Source organism: Dasypus novemcinctus, chromosome 5 (assembly GCF_030445035.2).
Source record: "Dasypus novemcinctus isolate mDasNov1 chromosome 5, mDasNov1.1.hap2, whole genome shotgun sequence".
NCBI classification, from domain to species: domain Eukaryota; kingdom Metazoa; phylum Chordata; class Mammalia; order Cingulata; family Dasypodidae; genus Dasypus; species Dasypus novemcinctus.
The window spans coordinates 67,060,431-67,085,738 of record NC_080677.1 but is presented as its reverse complement, the minus strand read 5'-3'; the positions used below and the strand labels follow the sequence as shown (position 1 = coordinate 67,085,738).

The 25,308-nt window shown below is 37.1% G+C and overlaps 1 protein-coding gene across 2 annotated transcripts in view; it reads left to right on the top strand.

Moving 5' to 3' along the window:
• The first annotated feature begins 5,096 nt into the window (after positions 1–5,096).
• Positions 5,097–25,308, top strand: part of GRM3 (glutamate metabotropic receptor 3) — a 265,444-nt gene continuing 245,232 nt past the window's right edge. The window contains exon 1 of one of the 2 annotated variants that reach the window (XM_071215188.1): positions 5,097–6,262. The gene's annotated coding sequence lies outside the window, so the exon portion shown is untranslated. The remainder of the gene's footprint in view (positions 6,263–25,308) is intronic. The other variant, XM_058297090.2, reaches the window with a different exon arrangement.

Sequence of the window (25,308 nt, the reverse complement as noted above, 5' to 3'; positions counted from 1 at the left end):
ATTATATGCTACTTGCAGCCAAAAAGTATTTCTAACTGATATACTCGCTTTTCTCACACATACATATTTCAGAGTATAAGTATGAAGCAGAACATTCATGGAGCAGCAGACTCCTGGCCTGGGTCATCATGTCCAAGGCCATTTGGACTTTTAGCTTGAGCAGTGTATAATGTTCGTTTCTGCTAGGTAACTCTTCTTTCTAAAAGAGCTCTCTTACATATTCCATCATGTTGCATTTCTGCTCACCATTACAGGAGAGAACTCCTCAAGGGTAGGGCTTACATCTTAATATCCTTGGTGTCTTTGGTACTAGGCACAGTGTTTGGCACATAATAAAGTCTGATGAATGTCACTTAAATATATACATACATATATAACAAATCAGGTCTTACTCTGATTGAATGACTGACCTAAGGTGACCCAATCAGTGTCCCAGTACTTCTAGATATGGAAAATAGATTTGAGATGTCAGGAAGGAAATAATCAATATAAAAGCAACATAACATCAATATATGTGATATCTAAAATTACAATATAAACTTCTGTCAAAATCTCTGAGAATAAATGTATAGGTAGAAAAGCACACTCAGTTGCCAGAAACTGAATTCCTTCAGTGTTTGTAAGTCTGCATCATTTATTTAGACTGGAGTCAAAAGTCTAGGGTGACAGCAGTAAATCTCAATGCAGTGGCTGTGCCAAGAAGCTTAAACTCCCCTATAATATATTTTTTAAAAACTAAAACTAGTTTGCTTGTTATGAAAATAAATAATTGCATCAAAATCCCTAGGAAGGCCTTCAGTCATCAGATAACTTTTAAGTTTTATACCACGCAGGCACTGTTTTAGTCTCTTGAGATCAGTGGAATCCGCAAGGATACCTCCCCTCATGAAGCTTGCCATTTTGTGGACCAGATTACACTTCCAAAATCCTCCTACACAGAAATGCAGGCCTCCATGCTATGCCCAAAACCCAATTTATGCTACTATAAAATTTAAATCAAGATGATCTTTAAATCTTAGTTCATTCCACAAATGTCTGTTGAGTAAGCCTCCACCCCACACAAACACTCCCATTTCCATAAGTAACAGGGATTTAAAAGTAAACATCACAGGCAGAGTGCCTGCCCTCATGAAGCTTCCAGTCTAATGGGAAAGACAAGCATTTCAACTACTTGTGATGAATATTTTTAAAAAGTCTACTAGTTTTATTAATACTTATGTTATTTACTTTTATTAATATTTATAAATGATTGAAACTTAAAATGTTCTAAAGCACCCATCTATGGATGGTAGGTTCTTTAACGTTTGAATATTCAGATTTACAAACAACCCTAAGTCAGGTATCGGCTTTGCAATATTCAGGGCAAACGCCAAAACAGATTGTAAATAGTGTAAATTTTCCTTTTTCTCCTGGTGAGAATCAGGGGAAAATGCAAAAGAATCCGAAGTATGGATAAGAAGATTTATACCTACCAAGTGAGGATCATAGAGCACCACAAATTTTATCCTTTTGTCACCATTGCCCCTGCATATGCTGCCTATGAGACTTGTTTGTCCCCATCCTCTTGAATGAAAACCAAGGCGGGTTCCTTGACTTTTTAGATTGTTACCACATAAAGTCCCTTCATTTACATTAGTAAAAAAGACTCAGGGAGAATTAGTTTCAATCAGTATAATAATCAAAACCCCAACACTTGCGTTAAAGCTTTTCCTCTCCTCCATCCTTGGAAGGCAGCAGGAAAGAAACCTGCAAAGAGACCTGGCAGCAGTTTCTCTGCTCAGCCATCTCCTCATCCTGAACCTTCCTCCACCTCAAACAGCAGCGGGAGATTTTGAACCCTCAGGAAGCTAGAAGGTATGAAGGGGCAAGAAATTTCTTATGTGTCCAGTATTTATTTGGCACTGCTTTTCCTGGGATGGACGGGGTGTTCAAAACTGAGTTTCCTATTTGCAATTCAGTCCGTTCTTTGAAGACCCTCGAACTCTGGCGATCTCTCGCTGCAGAATCTCACCTGATTCTGGTGATGCACTTACGTAAACCACTTACTATCCTTCCCCAGACCCCAGTTATATGCACTTCAACTTCTGGCCTCCTCTGGAAACCTTTACGTGAGTTACAAAAAGAATACCTCCCATCTCTCCAAGAAAACACGTGTCCTGCCCTTGTGTTCACTCTCCTCACATACAGGAAATCCCCCTTCTACCTGTGACAGGTGGGACCATAGTTCCTAGCCAAGTTCAATCCTCTTTTCTTACAGCCGTCTGGGAGGTAAATCTAGGCACAGCCTCTTGCCTTTTTTATTTCTCTCCTCTGAATCAAAAAGCAGTCCACTACATCACCCTTTCTCCAGGGAAACAGAGCAGCAGTCTTCCTGAAGCAGCACTTCTCCTTAGAGTTGAGAGGAGGGTAAAACCCTCATAACCTCATTGTGTTTAAAGAATGACCCACTCAGAGCCAGGAACAGCGAGGGGGGGGGGGGGGTTGGCAATTCTCCTTTGGGAATATGGAATAATTGTCACCTCTTTCACCAACCCAAGACTGGAATACTCTTATATTGTGTAACAGTAATTAAAATTAGATTTACAGATGATACTAGGAGAAATGTATTTTGAAAAAAGTTGTAAAATAAATGAGGGCTACTTGAAAGCAAATTAAAGATATACTTTATAGTTTTTATTGCATAATGTACATTTACAAAGACTTGTGTATTAGGTTTCCAGAACTAATCACTCCTGTGATGGAAATGGAGTTATAGAGAAGAATTTAACAGCCACAGAGCAGAAGAAGCATGTAAAGCCTCAGGTAAGAAGTGATTAGAGGGTTGATGTAGCCCTATTGTTCCTCATCCAAACCTGACACTTTAGAGAAATAAAATAAGCACTATGAATATATCAGACAATAGATGTAAACCAGAACTATCCCAGACAAACTGGACACCTGATCATCCAGGTGTAATCAAAATAACTGTACACAGCTGATGGCTTGTGAAAACCAGCAATGAAATTGATTTTCAGCAACTGGATTGAGCCAATAGAGATTTGCTCCAAAGTATATGCTAGTGAGAGTAAATGCTAGATCAGAATGGGGACATGAAATGCTTTTTATTTGTAATTAATGATGATAGCACATCAATTCACAGTGTTATTTCTGCATAGAAGATGGTTACTTTACGGACTACATTGAAAAGATACTGTACCAGAAATCAGGGTGTTAACTGTAAAGAATCCTAGGAAGAAATATTATCATGGTCAATATATGGTTAATCATTCAAACAAATACAGAAGGACTAATAAAGTTTAAACAAACAAATAATATGAACTAGAAAGAGTAGTCTAGATGCCCAAACACACGTGTCTAACCTGAAAAAGATTTGATAAAGATAAACATGCTATATCAAAAGTACTTCGAGGAGGGAACTAGAATATTTTATAAATGGAGCCCAGCTAGAATATCTAGAGGAGGTGAAGATAGGGAGAGATGTAATTTTCAAATTGATGAATCAATTAGCCAGAGGTCATTATTTAGCTCTGTCCCTTCAGGCTTTTAAAAGCAACTTGAATACACACACTAAATAAAAATTAAAATTTAAAGCTATGTTTCCAATCAATGATGAATTTAAATAGAAATGGAAGAATTAAAGTCCAAGACTAATTCCCTTCAATTACATATTATATTAATATATGGTTCAACAATTAAAATAGCATTAGTTAACTATTGAGACTAATAATCATATCTAATACTTATATGCTGTTTACACGTTCTTACTAATCCTCAAAATAATTCTGAGGGTTGAACAATAATCATTCTAATTTTACAGATGAGGAAACCAAGAAGTAGTGAGATTAAGAAATTTGCCTAAGGTCACACAGGAAGTGAGGGAAATTCAGGATTCTCCCACCATGCTAAAGAGCCCTTACATGTATCATTTCTTTGTGAATGCATGTGGGATAGGGAAGAGAGGCAGATTGCCCCATAAAACCAGATCTGATAGATAACTGATTGATAATTTGCTTCAAAATTTTAGTCTCTGTACATTACAAGCATGATGTGTTAGACAACCTTGTTTTCTTTTTGTGCAAACAAAGTTTCTTTTTATTTAATGAGATGAAATAATCAGATCTCTTCTACTTCTAATTCCAGCTGATTCTGATAAGACTTTGGAAGTTCATAAAGGCATCTTCTGGAACATTCTTAAAGAGACCAAAAGCTTCAAACGTGCCTTCATGAAAATCTGAAGGTTTTGTCCTGTGTATCTTTATCTTCCGGGTGTTCATGTCACTACTCCTTGATGTACAGATGTCTATTGTTTGTTCTTCCAGCAGGTATTGTGAAGGTTCTCTCTTTTGAAGGTCTAAAATGCTTGTGTTGAATGGTAGTTGTTAGGTAATAGTAATGAAACCCAGAGGAAGAGTGGTTTTGATTTATTTTGGTAATGCTATTGGTTTTGAATGGTTTTTGAAAGGGAGCTCCTAAGATTTTTAGCGTTTCCTTAATAACATTTTAATTTTTAATATATTCGAGTTCATGATTTTAGTGAAGCTCACAATGAAATATATAAGCACACATGTCTTCTAAAGGTCTTTGGCTCTCTAAAAGATTTGTAGTAAAATTATTTCTCCAGTTTAAATGTTCTGGCAAGGTTACAAAAGACAGCAGTTGTTAACATTAAATATTAAAGAATAAAGGTGGCTTTTATAGCATTAAGTTTAATTGTCTCTGGCTTTGCATATAACTCAGTCAGTCCGTGGTTAACTGAAATTTAGTATATTATGGTGGAAAAATTAATGACAGTGTAGTTTCAATCTTAAAATTAAACACAATGTGTTTCTAAACATAGAATAGTCCCTGGAATTTTACCTTTAGCATTTTATCTGTAGCTCGGGGTCTATTAAAGCTATTTCCGCGGGGCTTTTCTTCTTTTTTGTCTACGTCACCGATTTAAGGTTTTTATTTTTTTTATTTAATTTTAAGAAGAAAGAAGAGGTTCTGTAGAGAACATTGACTGGGTCTGCGGAAGGTGGAGGGAGGGTAGCTGCAAGGAGGTGGTATGGTAGCAGAGGAGAAGATAATTCAGCACTCCCCTGTAATCTGATTCCACCCAAGAAATTTGGGAGACTTCGAGAAAGCAGCAACCCCGCAATCTTGAAGGGGCGTGGCTTCCCTGCAGGGGCTGTCCAATCGAATTCCATCAGAGGGACCTCCCGAAACGATTGATGAGGGTTGCTAGGAAACAGGAGTGTCACCCTCCCGCCTGACCTAGAGATTGCTCCACACAAGCCCTCTCCCGGGGCTCGCACCGCGCCGCGGGGCAGCGTGCGGGGCCGAGCTGCACTCCGGCCTCCCGGGCCCGCCGGCCCCTCTTGCGCTCCCTCCCTTTCTCCTACAGACTGCGGTCAGGCCGTAGCTCCCAGACCAGAGGAGACTTCTTCCAAGGACTGACTGTTAGTCCTGCTCTCCCGAGGCCGGAGAGCTATAATAGAGCTTCAAAGTTGGAGCCGCCGCCCTGCCTGCCGTCCCACACCCCTTTACCGTCCCCTCCTCCCCCCAAATTCCCCAACCTTCGCAGGCACTACCTAGGATTTCAAACAGAGTCAAGTGCAACAGCCAGCAAAACCGCCCTGGCTTTCCTTATCGTCCTCCTCTCTTTTGGGTACCCTGGCTCGCTGAAGCCTCTGCAGATACACCCCTATAAAAGGAGGGAGGAAGGGGGAGAAGGAAGAGGGAGGAAAGGAAAAAGAATAAAAGGAGAAAATGCCAGGAGGTTCCTGCCTCTGCCGAGAGTTCCAATATTAAGAGCCACGGTTTGAGCCTGGGCAAGGTGAAGGAAAGTTGCTTCCGCGCGGGGGTAGTGGGTTTGCCTGGCACGAGGAGGAGGAGGGAGACGCGACTAGCCTTCCTTTCGGCGAAAGACCACTGGGTCTCCCCTTTCTCCAATCCCCTCTCTCCCGTGCCTGCCCACCCCTCCTCTTCCCACTCCCCACTGCCTGGGAGCCGGGCTGCTCGGCCGCCGGGCAGCGGTTCAGCGCGCAGCCGGGCGGGGGCGGGGGCAGGGGGCACCGTGACAGGAAGCGGCGCGCACAAGTTGGCCATTTCGGGGACAAAATAAGTTCTCCCATGAATTCGGAAAGGACAAAGCCCTCAAGCTACCTCTTTTGTGTCGGATGAGGAGGACCGACCATGAGCCGGAACCCGGGTGCAGGCTCAGCCGCCGCCGCCGCCACCGCGGTCAGCTCCAGTCCCCACCAGGAGTTGCCGGCTCGAGGTAAGGGGTCCGGAGGGGGACTCGGCCCCTGGAGGACGCCCGGCCAGGGCGCGGGGCTTCGGCGACCGCGTGGGGCAGTCGCCGCTGGGAAAGTTAAGGCAGAGCACCGAGCAGTCCCCGCGGTTCTGCCGGGAGCGGGGAGGCTGGGGCAGAGGCGATGTGGGTGTGCGTGAGTTAGTTGGTGTGTGTGCGCGCACGGCCGTATCTCGGCGACGGATGGAGATTTCGGGGCAGAGATCTACGACCAGGGCGCGGGAGGGTGGGGGGGGGGCGTTGACTGGCGCTCGCGGACCCCCAGAGAGACCAGTTTCATCAACCCACCACCTCCAGCTCTGCTGTGGGGTCGGGATTCGTTTCCTTTCGGGGGTTCGTGGGGCTTTGTCCGCGGGAAACAGTGAGGTAACTGGCTGGCACCTGCCGTTTCATGTGGGTGTGGAGGTTGGCTGCCGAGGCGGGCAGCGCGCAGCGGGACGTGGCGGGTGCTGCAGCCCGGAGAAGCTCTGCAGCCAGAGGCGGCCAGCGGTTCACCCTCCCGCAGGCAGCCTGGAGAGGAGCCCTAACTTGCTGCCCTTTGCTCTTTTTGGCTTGAGCGAAAAATCTTAAAGCCAGACTCGGGGCACCTTTCTTCATCGATTCTGTTCCATTTTCTTATCTGACAGTGAGATAACTCAGAGAGGGCGGGAGATCTGTGATCTAAAAATAGGCTAGGTAGTATATCCAATAAGCTTGTTTCTTAAGGATTTCATTTAGATTTCCTTCCAGTCCCTTCCTTGGATGGAAGATTTCCAAAGGCATATCATTTATAGGTAGATGGGAGGAGGGGGGAGGGATATGTCTCTGCTTTTTAAGTATTTTAGAGCATTGTAAAATTTGAAAACAAATAAAACTGTGCCCTTCTAAGACCTGTGGTCAAGTACTCAGCTAATTTGCTAATAAAATATTTCTACTATTATTTGAACAGCAAGAGATATGTTTAGGGCATAAAATAATTATGGTCTGTTCAAAGTTGAGGTTAGTGCAACTTAAGGACCTTGGCAATAGTTCTTTGCTTTGCTGGAATTTCTGTGTGTCATCTGCTCTTAGACCTGTTCAGTAGAGCTATAATTGTGTTTCATGGGGGGAAATTAAGCATCCACTTGGAGACAATCACCATTCATTTACCTAAGTGTAGATCGGCTTTGGTTTATCTGTTCACACATTTTAAGCCTTTTTACCTGAACTCTGTTTTCCTAAGTATATTTAATAGAGGCATAACTAAAAAACATCTAGAATGGCCATCACACTAAATTCCTACGGATAACACAGTTCTTACCAAAGATGGTTTAGGGCATTCTAATTATCAGTTAATGATTCTGTAGTGCTAAATGCCTTTCTCTAAAAACAGCCCAATAGAATCTGAATAGATTTGGCAGCTAACGTACATGAGACATTAATAAAATGATTTTTTCCTTTCAAAATTGTAATGTCTTACACTTGCAAAGATTTCCCTCATCTGCAGGTTTCAGCTGTCCACCCTTCAGGGTTCTGGTCGCTGGCAGGAGTACGAGGATATTTTGACTAGATATGGCCCAAAGCTGGCTTGATTTATATTCAGAATAACACAGGTGCTCAGGATGGAAAATGAGGAAAGGAAGTCTTAAAACACTCTCCCCAGAAAAAACAATGAAATATCTAGAACTGTCACTGCAATTAAAACTGGCAAGTGGAATAAATGCAAATATAGCATTAAGGTTTAGTGGTCCCTATTTTTATTTAAATTTAAATTAATGGTTTTTGAAGTAAAGAACTGGCATAGTTGTCAAAGGCTCACCTCTTTTCCTTCTCTATTTTAAGCAATCAGAACTACAAAAGATTGAAGATGGTTTTATTTTAAAAGATTCCCAACCATACATTGTTATAACCGCCCTGAGTACCTTCTCACTATGAAACCATCCTTAAGAGAGAAATAGCTTTTATTTCATGGCAAACTCTTTTTTTCAAATTCAGTCATTTTTCCTTTCTTGTCTAATGGTGATCAATCACAAAATGAAACATGATCTTTTTCCAACGCTCTAACTACCTCCCACCAAAATGTAGCCCACCTATTGGCTTGGGGTTGAAATGTTTCCATTTAAATAGAAGCCATTTAAAAAAGAATGTAATGCCTCATCTCCTTTGGAAAAAACAAACAAACAGGCATTTAGCATGTTCATGCATGGTGAAATATGACCAGATTTCCATGGTGAAAAATGTCTTCTCCAGAGATAACTCCCAGAAAAAGAGTAGGTATTTACTATTGGTTGCTTTGTTATTTTACACTGAGTTTACTGTGCATTTTTCACCTATCCTGAGAGTCTACTAAATGCATTCAATTCTGCATCAGATGAATTTGTAGAAATTGCTCCCAAAAAGATGGGGCAAAATTAAAACACCAAGACAGAACGCATAAATCAAGACGATCATAGTAATCAGAGACTGAGATGGGTAGAAACTATTAGGTCACCCCCCCTTCCATCCACTTGAATTGTAGGCTTTGTCCCCATAGTATACTGTATTTTGGAGTACTCCAGTCGAATCTGATTTTAAATGGCTCAAGTAATGACTTCTTACAGTGCCTTTGAAAGACTATTTCACAGTCTAATGGTTCTCCCTATTAAGAACTTCATTGTGATATTCAGCCTAATTTTCCCCTGGTTCTATTTCCCAACTAAAACCCCTCTGGATCAGTCCATTCTCTTCCCTGGGCAGTACTTATAGAATACAGAATAGAGAAGTTTTGCCCAGTTACAATAGAGGACACAAAGGTGACAGCTCTAGATCCAGACATCTTTGCTAAATAGTAAAGACGTATCTTTTAAGTCATTGATAGGTGTATGTATAATTATATATTCCTCATAACTCATTTTACTAATATAAGAGTGAGGAAGTGCCTTGCCTGACACTAAGGACTTATGTGCATATTGAGATGATCCCTTATGATTAATGTTCTATGTGGATGCACATTTATGAGACATTTTCAATGCAAATTTGATGTCAACAGAACCCTTTCAACACCCACACTCCAAGGGGGAATTCTTTGACATGCTGGTCTGATGCTCCACTGAGTCTCTGAAGCTGTTGTCATGTAAATTCCACTATTGAAATGAAAATTATTTCCATAATTAATAGAATGTGCTAGGAATATAAGAGTGTATGAGTTTAGATACGTACATTAACGCAACATAGAAATTCTGTTAGAACTTTCAGTGGCTCCTTCATTCTGAAACAGTGTTGAAAAAGCCAGTAGGAATAAAGGCAAATTCTCCACTGTGCTGTATCATGAAAAGTGAGTTTAAGCCATGCATATACCAATATGGAATGCTATTATAATCAGATTTATATGTAGGTACCATATGTGAAGGTTACTTTAAAAATAGTAAAGCCTGAAATAACCACAGGAGAGAAACAGGTTTTCATTTTGTTCACTTAAATTCTGCTACCAAGACATCCATGTGTAGGCTTCAAGATTCTTAAGCAACTATCTGTGGCAGACTTCGCATCCCACTCAGCTGTTTTTCTGTGTCCCAGGCATTGATCTGCAAGTTCTGTTAGATAGCAGAAGAGTAAATGATAAATCAGGACTTAAGTTGCTGGGTTGCACTTGGCAAGTCCAGAAAATATGGGACGAACAGTGAGGAGAATCAGCAGCTAAAAACACAATTTGGTACTATCTTCTTTATCAGTTGTTGAACATGGTACATAGAACATTCACGTGGATTACTGAGGAAACATTTAAGGAGAAGTGCCATTCCAAAACCGTAACTAATTTTAAGAGAATAAAATTAGACTGCATGGAATGAATAATTTTATACCAGTATTCTCTCTCCTGGAGTCCCAAAGTGTTTTTATAGTGCCATTCATCGCAAAGTGGTGAGTACCCTCAAAATGATTTTCCTTAGAAACAAAGGGGAAATCAATTTCCTTGGTATAAGAAAAACAGACCATTAATATACTTATGACTTCTCCCTGAGACAAAGAGGCACTCTAAAAGGACTTTGTCTACACAGAACATAATCTTTCCTCATCAAAAAACAACCCTTTTATGGAACTGAAAAACATGTACACTGTATTTTAAAAACAGGACAGAGAAATAAACTTGAAAAACATTCAGATATATTCTATATGAGCATAGAATAAAATATCATGTTTAAAAATAAAGTCCTCTGTTGAGAAGGTATCTCCACAGAAAGCTCGTGGTAGCTATTGTTTTTAATTCCTTGTCAGAATTTACTTTACTGTCAGTACCTGGGTCTGCACACACATAGTTTGACTAAATTCTATTGGGAGGATATGAACATCCATCAAAAGTTAGAGATTCTGACAAACATGATACAAGATACCTAGTTTGAAAAAATGCAATTTTTATAATGTGGCATGGGAGGAATAAAAAATATGACGATTTGAAGACACTCCCCTAAGAAAAAGACTGTCTGAGGAAAGAGAGGGCACTAATACAGAAACAGTCAGTCAATAAATATTTGTTAAATACTTGTTATTAACAGAACAAGACCTGGGACACTCAGGAGGACACAACAAAATCTTAAAACACACACAAAATTTCACAAACATGTACAAAATTCAAGGCATTCCCAAAATCAAAATTGAAATTCCACAGTAGAGAAGAGGTTACCAAAATTTTAACCAAAATGAAAATCTGTTCCTTCATTTAACAAGTTTTTTATTCAGGTTTACAATTTTAAATATAATATTCTGACACTCTGCTATGTAGAAAACTCTTGCTAGATGTTGTGTGGTTACAAAAGTAGCTATAATAAATGACAATTATTGATTAATTGCCATGTGCTAAGTATTCTACTAAAACATTGCATGAATATTATTTCATACTCAAAAGAACCCTATAAGGTAGTTACTATCATCCCCATTTTATAGAGAATGAAATGGCGGCCCCAAGAGATTATTTAACCTGTCCAAGTTCAGGTGCTAACAAGGCAAGAGCTGAAATGCAAAATTTACTTTCTCACTCCAATACCTGCTTCTTTTACTACTAAACTATATTGCCTCCAATTTATGTTCTATGCAAGAAAACATAAAATAGAGCATGTGGCATCAGACAGATACCAAGAAACTTTGTTTTTCTGAATAAGGAAGATATATGTTCCACTGAGAAAAATACGTTAAATTATCAGAAAGTATTCAAGGTGAGCCTGATTTCATTCAACACCTATTTTCTGGGCTCCAAGAATAGGATGTTACTTTGGTAGAGAAGGGGAGAAATATTTAGTAAAATAGAACCTGGACTGGAATAGTACAGTCTCAGCTTCATTCACCCTGAGATAAATACAATCTCTTCTGAGGGGCAGAGAAATGCAAATGGCAAAAATGAACTTAAAAATCATTTATAGTTGACTAGAACTATAAGAAAAAAATATTGAGAGACAGAAAAGTCTACAAAAAATGATAACTTGTTAACAAACTGAGAAGTAAACACCAGGTATGAAAATGTGAGGGAAATATATTTCCTGGAGCCCAATTTGAATGAACATTGCAACCTGCAAAAACTAAACAGTGGCAAGAATATAGTCTTTCAAATGGCCAGTCATGGAAGGAAATAGCTTTTTTATTATTATTATTAAGGCTGATGTTTCTCTGTTATTACCTAACTACTTCCCACCAGGAAAATGAGCTGGTAAAAATGTTTTGTAGGCTTGCGACATTTTGAAATTTTTTTACCCGGATAAGAAAGTTTATGTAAGAAAGTCTCAATATTTTATTCATTTGGGCATTTATCCACAATACAGACACCAGCAAGAAACAGGAGGGTGCTTAGGGACTGCTAATTTTAAACACACTGTAACATAGAAACAAAGTGAACTGTTGGTGATTCCAAATACTGAGTCAGTAGGGCTTCTCTGGGAAAACCCGTATCTCTTGATTCTCTGACTTGGACATTTTCCTACCATCAGAAACATGCTGTCTTGAGTACATGAACTGATACTTCTTTTCACACACAAAGAGTTGAAACATGAAATCAGGGGCTTTTTTCTGATTTCTGATTTGTGCTGGAGTACTTACTTCATGAACATAAAAAAGGAGTACATATCACAGATCTTTCTTTCCATCTGGTAGAGGCTTTTTCTTTTGATTGTTAATACTACATAGCAGATAGATTATTAGTAATATTTTGTATTTTGCTTAACAGTCTCAATGTGCCATGTGTTGATGAATACAACATAATGGAAAGTGCTTTCACAAAATATGTCAAAATACATGCTAATTTGGGAGATTGCGCTACAAGGTCAGAAACAATTAGAATTTGTATCTGCCTCAAGGAGCAAATGCGATCTGGAGAATAAAATTAACTTTCCATTTGGAAGCAATTTTTCCCTTAAACAAAGCAAAGACCCTCTACATCCTGATGCTGTAACCCCAATGATTTCTATCAAGTTCCCCTATGATGGTGATCAACCTACACCTAACTACAGAACTCAAGACCAGGGACTTAGATTCCTAACACTTCTCTTCCTTAAACATTGATTTTTCTTGTAAGTTTCTAAATTTGTGTTTGCTGGTGTGTGAGGTAGGCAGGGAATCTGGTAGCTTCAGGTATGTTCTTCAGATGGAAATGATTGGAATTTTTACCAGGAAGAGTGAGAATGTTAAAGGACAAAGTCCAAGAAGCTCTGTTCTCCACTTCCTTCCCACCCTCCCTCTAATTACACAAACAATAATCATCTGCTTGCTCTCTGTAGTAAACAGTGGTTGTCAAATTATGTGGCCAAAAGAGCCTGCATCGCAATCACTTTGACGTTTACTTCAAATGCAGACCACTGAGGCAGATACTCCTGAGACTAACTGAAGCCAAATCTATTTAGGTTGAGGTTCAGGAACACAAGCATTTAATAAGCTTCTACAATATTCATTTGCACACTTAGATGTGAGAGCCGTTACACATAGAATTATGGTCATACAGAGAAAATCCAGTGAACCACTTGCACAAAATTATTCCCCCAAGCAAATCCACCCTAATTAGATTAAGCAATTGACTAAAATATTTTCTGTAACTATCCTGGGTATGAACAGATAGGTATAAAAATAAATATATAGATAGATATTATATAGACAGATAAATAAATAATCTCATAAAGTATGATTCTGGGTAGTAATAAATTCATTTTCTAGAAACTACATACCTTATTAATTACAAAGGAATTTTTATTTTATTACCTAGAGTAAACTCCAATCAGATACGCAAACACATACTATATATATTTTAGATATTCTCTTTATGATACTTTATCATTTTTCTCTTTTTGTTCTGTATTTTATAATTGTGATATTGAGATATTAGAAAGAGAAGTTACTGGTGTTTGGTGAGTATCATTAATGAAAACATTATTACTGTTTCTAGATTGAGATAATTGCAAAATGTAAACTCAAATTGATTTATAGCTCTATCCTTACGAGTGAGGGGATGTGGGGAAACATTGTTTTATCACAATTCTCTCCTCTGCCCTCTGGATCTACAGAGCAGGAAAAAAAATCCTCATTTGGCAACTTCGTACACCTTATTCACTTATTCACTACTACTCTGTTCAAGTGAAGGGTTGCTAGGCTGAAGCTGGCAATATCCACAAATCCTGCCAAACATAGATGCTAAGCTGTGTTCAGAACCAGTAGGGAAAATGCTGAAGAGGGAATGAGGGATGGGCAGCCAGGGCAGAGGAAGGCTAAACCTGAACACCAGATTGACACTTAAGTGGTCTATGCTGTCTCCATATATTCATTTGTTTTTCCATGATCAATAACTGAATGAAGAGAAAAGCAGGAACATATTAGGCCAGATTCTGACTCCACCGAACATTAAAACCTCATATTACATTTTAAGCTTTTAAGTTTGAATTTTTAAAACTCACTCTGTTGCAGGAACAAAAATGTTAAATTGTTGAAAATTACACTGCATTTCCTGCAGAACCGCTATGATGGTTGCAGTGTTTATATCTGTTAATGTTTCTTCCATTTGACTCTCCTGCTGACACACTATCTCAATATATCTAAATCCATCACCATCCCAAACCAGATCCTTCGTCCTAATTCCAGATTCTTAGAGAGACCATCATTCCCCCTAGGAAATAGTTCAAACGCTGGGAATGGGCAACGACTTGACATTTTCATTCACTCCTCTGTCAAACCCTCCTTCATAAACACACCTCACATCTTCCAACTTCCAAGACTGTAGACCAAGTTTTCATCACTTTTCTCCCAGTCATCTTTGATAGTTTATCCCCTCCAGTCTCTCCCTCTTTATTCACTTATTTACCACCAGATATTTAATAAGCACCTTCTGGGTGTCAGACACTGTTCTAGAGAATTTATAGCTGTGAACAACAATAACAACAACCAAAATTAAATAAATAAGAAGGATGCCTACTCTCATTCAGCTAATATTATATAGGGAGAGTTAGAGAATAAATAAAAGAACTAACATACTATGGTGAAAATATAGCCATAAGAAATAAAAAGGAAAGCTGGAAAAGGCACATCACTACCAGATTAATCTTGATGAAAAACTGACTTTTTCATTTCATTCCTAGGTTTAAAATATTAAAGGAAACTCATCACTTAAAAGTGAAATTTGAAATCCCTAGCTTGGCTATCAAAGCCTTTTATAATCAGGCTCTCAGTGTATCTTTTCAATCTTTCTTCCTAAATACAAACCTCTGCTCTACCCAGACCTTTCTGTTTGCACCCAAAATAGACCTTGAGAATCTTTGTATTCATAACTTCATTTAGGACACATTTTATTCTTCCTTTCTGTAATGCTATATTTTAAGACCAATTTCAGAGTCTCATCTCATCAAGTCCATTTTCATATGTCCTACAAAAGCAATTTTTATCCAAAACATTCCTTGAATAGTAAAATATTGCTTTGATGTTAGCAATAGTTAGGTAGAACAATAACTTGTTGAATAAAATTGGAAAGCAAATATATTTTCATTTCTTACTGTCCCTTTAAACACATTCAGTTAGATATATTACACTCTGAAGACAATAATATTGCCTACACAGTCTTCTTTCAAAAATTAGTATGTCTACACCAATGTGACATTTAAAACTTTGAACTTTAAAGCTGCATCTTTTCTGCCACCAGCAAGAGTCTACTTCAGGTCTGATACTAAAAAAGGAAGTGTGAATGCTCCTAAGCTTCTCTTTTGCCCTCTTTTTAACTCAAGTTCTATCTCTTAAGTTGGGAGTGGAATGATGGGCATAAGCAGGAGAGTTCTAGGAAGCAAGAAGTTTTTAGCTGTTTCTTAGCCTCACACTCTATGCACCCCCTGATTTTAAAAACTGACTCTTTTAACGTGTGTGTGTGTTGAGGCTTCTTGGCGATTGCTTGTTGTCTATTACTTCAGTTCCCTTGAGACAGGTGTCCACACCACTTCAGTTCCTGTTATTTCAGCAGTGCATTCCACATGCACTCTCACTTTTGGCATCCCATTGCTGCTTCATACCTTTCTCTTGGCCTGGCTCCCTCTTAAAATGGCCCACCTTTGATCTCCAGGAAACATGCGCACATTGTGGCAGGAGAAGTCCTAGGTGTGAGGACCAATTCCAGAGCAACAACATCTCTTTGCTGCTCCACTGCAAACGCATCTAAGCAAAGTGGCTCTTTTCTTGTTTTTGATATTTTCCAGCCTGGAGTCAGAGCTAGCCAGCCCATTTTGTGATGCTGTGTACTTTGGCACACATAGCATTTCCTGATACCTTGTGGTCTCTCTCTACCCTGCATCAACTTGGGTCATTGGACCTAATGGAATATAATCCATTCACTTAGCTGTGTGACATTTCCTACCTGACTGTGAATATCAGGATTTAACAAAGTGCTTAAGAACCAGTTGATACTAATAAGTGATTTTTGAATGTATGATTGAACTAATGCTATCTAAGAAAAAAGATTGTGACTTTTTTGTAATCCAAAAAAATTCTCCTGTATGATACACCTGCATAAAGACCTACAGAAATCAATGCCCATGAACTAATTTAAGATGTGGTTAGAGCATTCATCTGTCTCCCTGAATAGAATTAGTTCCAAAAGATAAAGATCGTGTCTGTCTCTTTCACCGAATCTATAATAATGTATAAAACATGCAGTAGTACTTAATACATATTTAATGAATAAAGGAACTCTATATTAAGTTTTATATTTACTCAGCAGGTAACTTCTATGCTGAAATATTAACTTTAATTTCCCCCCTTTATATGTTGCAACTTTAAAAATAAGAATTATCATTACATTTTTTATTTTAATGCATAAGTTATCTCATTTTCATACAGGCATTTGGATTACAAACAAAGTAACTTCATGTAAATTTTTAAAATTTTGCAGGAAAAGAGGTATCAATTCAATTTTTTAAATTCTTATTAAAAGTCCACTATTTTCAAGGCACTGGACAAGGGTTCTGAGGAGAATAGAGAGAAGAAGAAGGCACTGTTCCTGCCCTAAGAAGCTACACCGTCATAGCAGAGATAAAATGTGTATATGTAACCACAGTAACAGGAAAACTCAGGAGCTCTGCTGTGAGACTCTTGAATGGATTGTAGTTCTTTCTGGTATAAGTGTAGAAGGCATCAGAGAGAATGTTATTTCTGTTCTGGACCCTAAAAAAATGGGTACGATTTTAGAAAGTCAAGAAAAGCATTCCATATCTATGCAAAGAAAGAGAGAATGTATGGTATTTGTTTGGGAAACAGTTTGTGATCTGGTTTAGTTTAAGAGTAGGATGTATGGGGTTCGGGTAGAAGATAAACGTATAAGAATATATGAAAAACTTTGAAATTTATCCAGGAGACAGAGGGAAACCTGTGAAGGCATTTGATCAGGGAAATCTGAGAGCACAATGTGAAGATAAATATGAGGAAATAAAGGTTTGGGAGGCAGGGAAATGAGTTGGCAGATTATGGCAACAGTCCAGGTGAGAGGTAATGATGGCCCGAACTAGGACAGTGGCAATGGGAATAGAAAGCACATAATGAATTAGACATAAAGATGAATAGTGCCTAGTAGGTAGGAATTAGCTGTTGGGTGAAAAACATCAGCCAAAACCAATTAAGCTAATCATTTTCCTTCTAAAAAAAAAATAAGCTACAACAAATCCATTGTTTAATAAAGGAAAAAGGGGGTTTAAAAAAAGCCATTTTTCGTAAATTTGGTTCAAAGGAAAATGAAACAATCACATACTATAAAAGCAAGACTTAGAAATGAAATCAGTATTTTCTATGTGGTTATGCTTTGATAGCACTTATTTACAAAGAGTAGATTAAGTCACCACAATCTCTCACCAGGGTTCTGCAAGGCTTCCCCCCATTGGGCTCCATGACTCTTATCTTACTACTATGAATCTTCCACCTTGATGTAGCCAGAATTATCTTAATAAAATACAAATCTTAGCATGTTACCACCCTGCTTAAAACTCTGCTAAGGAACAGGGCTGAGAAGCACCAAAGATGAATGCCAGAGGACCTGGATCTCAGCTAAAAGACAACATTCCCATTACTGAGCATTCAGCAAGTGGCCCTTTTGAAAGTCAAGATCTTCTTCAAAAAGGTTTTCCTAGTGAGAAGAATGAACTTTGGTCCTGTCACCCTCTCAAATTATCAGAAAATAATTTTCAGCTCAACCAATATATTAATAAAATTATTTTTTCCACACTGAGAAACATCCAGGGTCTCTTTGCTCCATTAAAATTACAGATGGAATTCAAGGCAGTGCAGTCCGCTCAGCAACTTCCATTTCTTCAGAGCTCAAACCTTTCACTGATAGTTTGAGAGGTAATGATGAGATTATTGGATTTGGAGGTATTCTTAATGATCCATCACAAAGGGAAACAAGGGGAGAACCATACTTGATGGTTCAATACAAACTTGGTTTACTGTAATCTGTTGTGCTGTTAATGAAAATAGAGTGACTGCATCCTGCTTATAGTTGTCTTCTTACTATAATTTGATGAACACTAAATTAAAAGTACTGACACATGAGGAAAAAAACTCTACAAAGATCTTTCATTGCTTTTGGGATAGTCAAAAAATGGTTTCCCAGGTCCACACTGATCTGTGTAAGCATCCAGCTTATATCTCATCTCTCTCCCCTCATGTTGAACAGTTTTTGCACTCCTTGCCCTCTCTCTCTCTGGACCTTCCCACAGCACTTGCTTACTCCACTTGCCTCTATCAGAACACAAATTCTATGCCACTTCTGCTTAAGGCCTTTCCTGACCTCCTGAAGTAGGAAAGTTCTTCCAGCTATGTACTCCTGAAGTCACCTGTTTGTCCCTACATCACACTTTATTATTTTCCATCTCCCAGCTAGTCTGTTGTTAAAAAGACCATGCCTGCTCACTCACAGCTGTGTCTCTATTACAGTAGAGTTAATAGCACATACGTAGTAGAAGATCACTAAATATTTATTGAATAATTAATTAAACCACTCTAGAGCTCATTTTCCTCATCTTTAAAATTAGGGTATTGATCTTTAAGATTCCTTTAGCCATAGAATTTCTATGAGGAACTTTGTCAATAAATAAGACAGAACTCAGCATTCCAGGTCAAAATTTGTCTTCTTTTAACACTCAAAAAACTATTGGTCTTATTTATAAATTTAAATATTGTCATATAAATAGCAAAATCATTGATGACCATTTTAGGAATTTGGTTCCTTATTCTTCAACCTGTCCTCATTCTGCAAACATTTTACCTGATCACTTCACCTTAAGCAATGAAATATGAATAACAAAAGGAAATAGGGGGAAATGATCATAAATACTAAGAACTGAGTAAAATCTCAAATAACTTTGCTTTTCCTCCCTGGAATTCCCATGAATGGAAAAACATTTCAGACATTTCCATTGAAGAGGGTTCCAAATCTCATTTGATAATGGTAATTCCCACCAGATCCAGTTAATAATATTCTAAGATGTCCCATGTAATGCAAACTCTGCTGTAATATTCCTCAAAATGAAATAAATATGGATCATGCACAGATTATATACAGAATTTTTAGGAGAATGAGAAGGATATTGTGAATAAAACTTCTGTTGAGTTCTTACTATATACAAAGCACTGTCTTATTTGCTTTACCTACATTAAGTCACCTATTCTTCACAATAGCCTTATGAAATAGGTTCCATTAATATCCCCATTTACAGAGAAGGAAACTGAGGTACAAACACAAGCTTAATAGTAAGGGTACTATAGACCCAGCAGTTTGGCTCCAGAGCTCATGCACTTAACCAGTTTACTCTATTGTCTCTCTTATGAAATCATCCCTAAACAAGAAGGTTTACTATGCAAAACACATTTGGATATCTTAAATTCCTGGGCTTTAAAATGAAAAACAGCACAAAATCTAGTGATATTCTGAGCTCTTTGATGAAAATAAAAATATATAGCATAGTCAAATATTGGCTCATTTAGCTACATACATTATTAGGCAAATATTCAACTACTTATGGTTCTTATTTTCAGTTAAAGCCTTCTAACTCCAATGGCTTGAGAGTCAGCTCCCGCTAAAAGAACTACATTCTAGGGCCTCATTTTTTACAGTCAATTTGCTTGTTGATCTCCAGAGCTTGACCAGTGCTTTTAATCTTTATATTAAATAGAGTGAGTGAAAGAGAGAGAGAGAGAAAATTTGTAGTTTAAAAAAAAATTTATTTCCTTTTTTTTCTGGGGGGAAATGTCTCAGATTCCTTTGTGTAAAACAAAAACAATTGATACATTAGTGAAGAAAGGAAACTGTCCTACTTTATTCCTTTTCCTGTCCATCTTGCCATCGGAACAGGTATATTTACATGTTTCTAATCCATGAATCGATTCATAAAGCTGAGTTTACAAGTTAAGAAGGAAAAGGTGCTGAAGAGATAATTATAGGAATACAAATCAGCAGAGACAACTTTGAAAGAATAGTAATTTTGCCTCTTGAAACTGACCTTAAATCCCTAGGAGAAGAACAGAACAGCTTAAAGCAACCTTTTCTCTCTATTCAGAAGTGATCGTGAATTAATTGTGCAGTTTAGCTGAACTTTGCTTTTCTTAGTATCCTAGGAGAAGATCTCTGACAGACTGGGAATTTTTGCTTGTTTGTAATGTAAACTCAATATCGAGAGATAGTGCTGAACACCACATGAGCTCGTTGGAAAGCCTTAATTCCCAAGTCAAACAAAGAGGAAAAGGTGAACAAAATAATCCGTCAACTAAAGGAAAACAGAAAGTAGAATGTTTTGAGAATCTTTATTTTGACATTTTGATGTTAAATAATCCCTATGAAAAATCCTTGACAACATCAGAATTCTGTGAAATCCAAATGTGTTCATCAATGAAAACGTATGAGGCTTGTGGTTTACATGGTTTCATTAACTATTATGATTATAAAAGCACTTAGTGAAAATTATATCTATTTTTATATATCAACTAGTCTATGCAGTTCTAACAAAAAGGTTTGAGCATTCACTGATTAACTGCAGTCCTGCTGAGAATTTTTATAGTAAAAATTAAAACATGAGAATTCTGAGTCACTCAAATTGGTTATTTCCATGCATGCACATGCCATTTCAGTTAGCTACTTAATATCGACCTTATGATGCTAATTCTATAGTTTTCTTCATTTAATCGTGCATTTTTTTTATTCCTCCATTAAACAGACACTAATTAAGCACTTAAATTGAAATTGGTACTATGCTCGGCATTGGTATATAATGGTAGGCAAAAACTGGTCCCTGTCCTCAAAGATCTTATTTACAATTATAAAACTCTACAAATTAAGATTAGAAAAAAATATAAATGACATCATATTCCTTCATATATTATTTCAGACAGAAATTAGTCAATAGAGTCTGCAGTAGAGTGGATCAGCTATATTGGACTTCCCTAAAACAATGGTCAGAGGTCTGAGTGTCCCCCTAAACAAACTACCTTTCCTTATTTTCACAATAACTAGATTTTGCTGAATAACTTAAAAGAAAAATGCAAGGCAATGTAAGACATTAACAGTGCCTGCTGAAGGAATGCTATGGGGATAGAGTCCTTAATATCTTAGTACATGTAAAACACCTCTATTTACTTTCCTTTAGTATGTTTTGGCATTTTTCATCTATTCTTCCCAGAAACATTTGTTAAGCATTATCCGTGTATGTCAGATCCTTCCATAGGTGCTGGGAATCTGTAGATGTATTCTCAAGTAGCTCATTCTCGTATTGTGAATAACTTATAGAGCCCAAGACATGCAAGCAATATTTAATTTATTAATGACCATGTGCTCAGGATTTTTAAAATTCAAGAAGTCAATGGAACGTTGACTCTAAGAAGCATATTATTAATGTTATTTTCCTAAAGTTAGAAGGAATTTAGTGTAATTATGGAGGCAAAGTTTTCTTGAGGCAAATTAAAAAGCAGAGTAATCTGAAACAAACAGTACTGAAAAATGTAGATGAACCCAGTCCAAATTTTTCAGAATAAGAAGCATTTTTTGCTACCGATGTTGTTCTGAAATTAATTGCAAGATGTGTTTTTAAGTGACTTATTAAAAATCATTCAACCAGTCAATAATTTAACGAAGGTTAGAAACTACCACCAGCTAGTAAATTGATTTATTATCTATTACAATTCCTCCATAAAGTAGAGTAGGCACTTTTCTTTCAGAGTTTAATGTTTCTGGAATTGATATGTAAGTCAATTTATTGCACATTTTATGCAGTACTATATATTTTTTCAAAAAGCTGGTTGAATATTCATGGTCAGCCTTACAATCAATGGAATCAGTTAAGGAAATATATTAGTTTCAAGCCACACTAACTGCCTATCTTATAAACTATATGTCCCGAAAATAATTGCAAATATCTTAACCAAATTTGCTTTTAAATGCTTTATACTTTGCTACAAACAGAATGACAAGCTCTCTTCTTACACATACTTTCAAAATCCTAGCCAGTACAAACACCTCCTCGATAATCACTGTATCTCTCCAATAACATCAATTATCCCTGCTTAAGAATAAGGACTGTATCTTGAGCTCTATATACTTCTTGCAGGAAAAGCCATGTCCTAGTCATTTCTGTATCCCTGGAATCGAGAATAATGCCTTAAAATAGTAAATGTTTGTTGAATGAATAAATAAAACAATGAATGAAGGAATGGAGGAATAAAGACCTTCAATACAATGAGTCTTCAACAAACATTTGTTAAATTGCAATGAGATATTCATTTGATTGACAGGGTATATTACCATAGTTTCCTGATAAAGTTTTTAATATCTTTCTATAGGGTTTGCCTTTGTAACACTGAAGGGAAACTAATAAATGCTAATGATAAAAAAAAACTTACTTTAATATTTAACTTCATGTATATCTATGGCCTATGTATTTAAAAGAATCTTGGTATGTCAGTCTTTTGTGAAAACATTTGTGTCACCTACCCACATATTTTTATGATACAGTCTGTTAGAAAATATGTCCTGAGTAGAAAACTATTTGGGAGAGACTACGGAGAAAATGGAATTGAAGAAATGGGATCACACATAGTGACTATTTTAGGTTATATGCAGTAAAGTGTCAAGGAAATGGAATGATGGAGGAGAACATGGGTCAACAGAGAATCTATAAATGTTTTTTAAATGTGAATGAATTTTATCTTATGCTTACTTTTAGATGAGATTGCAGAAGTAGGTAGTCTTGGGGTCAGATCAAAAGATTTTATAAAGCTTATTAAGAATTTTGTCTGTAAGGTTTTAGGCTCAGAGTTATAGTGAGCTATTGAAGACCCTACCTATGTAGAGCTTATTATCTAGTCGGGAAGACATGAGATTAGTTCAATGTATCAAAGATATGTAAAATTGCAACTGTGATATATGTAAAAATAAGAAATATAAGGTATTGTGGGAACATAAAATAAGACAGTTTGATATCACAAAGTCAGGCTTCCATGAAAAATGACAACTGAGGTGACAACTGGAGGATTACTAAGAGTTTACCAAATAAAGAGAGGAGGAAATCAAGTTGTATTCAGTGGGATGATCATGAGCATAGAGCTTGTGGAAGGAGAGTGAACGGTGCCTGTGAGGAACTGAAACATCAATGTGGCTTGTACACTGAGAATAGTAGGAGCTTTGTATACATTAGAGGTTATCCCTTTAAGAACAATGGGAAATTATAGTAGTGGTGGTATTCATTCTTTTTTTTTTTCCAAAGAAAGAAGAAGAAAAATCTCTCACTGGATTGTGGAGAATGGATTGGAGAGTGTCAGAATCTGAGATGCAGATTAACCATTCATGGGACTATTGCAAGTGGCAGAACATAGGGCATGATTTAAAGAAATTTTTAGGAGTTAAAAATTGGCAGAATTTGATGATATATGGGTTATGTATATTAAATACTATTTTGATGATTACACATTTGTTAAGAATATCCACAATTAATCAGTCAATAAGCATTTATTGAGTGCTTACTATGACATCAACATAACCCTCCATTTATGGAAAGTTCAAATTATTTATGCATTAGAATTAGAGATAAGATTCTAGATATTGTTTATCTCAATTGTTTTTGACACGTAAAAAGAAACAAGCCATTGTTGATAAATGTCCATTGTGTCCTAGTGATTTTGGAACAAAAGGTTCATTGAGAAGATACATTGGGCTCATCCAAAAAGGATGACAAAGTCATCTCTACCCAGTACAGCCTGAATAACTCTGGTGCAAGCAGATGAAAATTGCAATTCACTGAGAAGCCCATATAGGTGATTCATCAAAACAACCACAGGATTCAACTACAACATGCTCGCCATCCTCCTGACACACGCGTGCTAGTAAACCCAAAGTCATATATATTATTAAATTCACTCCTAATTGACTCTCTTAGGAAGAGAGGCAGTGACAGCCTTATCCTTGGGGAAGCCTGGCCATCATCAGTCAAGCACCAATGAAAATGACTGCTTCAAAAATATTATAAAGATGAGCTTTTTTGTTTCTCTTTTTCCACTTTCTGGGAAAAATAGCTAAGACTTCAAAATAAGTCTCATGCAAGTGTTAGAATACATGAGTTTTATTCTCGGTATCATTTTTGGTTGTGGTAGCTGTGAAAGTCTGCCTCAAAAAACACTTTTTTCATCAAACTATTATCTGATACATGGGGAAATCTATTTTTGACTTCTGTTTTCTTCCATTGCTATCAATGAATACATTTGCGAGAGAAATCATGGCAAGGTAGAAGAGCATCACACTTGGTGTTGGAAGAGCATGCTATGAATTCAGTTCTATCACTTATAAGCTGTATTCTCTTGAAAATTGTATTAAATTTCTCTAAACCTTATATACCATCTATCTCACAACATTGTTCAGATCAAGGAAAATAACAAACATAAAAATACCTATTACAGTCTGGTACTTTGTATATGGTCTTTGAATGTTAACTGAATTCTTAGTAGGTACACATTAAATGTTATTATAAATCTAAACCAAGTAATAAGTCTGTACCTAGAGTAATATCCACTGAAATAAGTTGCTTATTCTTCACTCTAACAGTAATAATACCCCATTATCAGTGCACAATAAATCGACTCTTTTTACTACCCCATATTAATATTAATTATTTTGGGTTCATTAATCAAATGCTGTCTTCTTATCTTCATGGACTTTTCTTTATCGATCCCACTATGAATTTTATAATCTTCTCTATAAAACATGTATTATATTTTCTTATATTTATGAAGATTTTTATGTGTGATCTAAAATTTTTAATATGAAGGGTATCATATAAATTATCATTTGGTGAAGGAAGCAAAATAATGCAGAAAATGTACTGGCTCCTTTCATGCTCAACTGCTGTAGCTTAAATAACTTCTGCACTGCAGTGATTATGAAACAAATGCGTATTTTTAAATGTTAACTCAGAGTGTCAGACGGTTTACTTATATTCGGCAAAATCTTTGGAAGAGCAAGTTTGAGGACTACACAATAACGTGGGCTGTTAGACATGTATTCTGTCATTCACATTTTATGTATATTCTTACTTGTTAATCTTTTT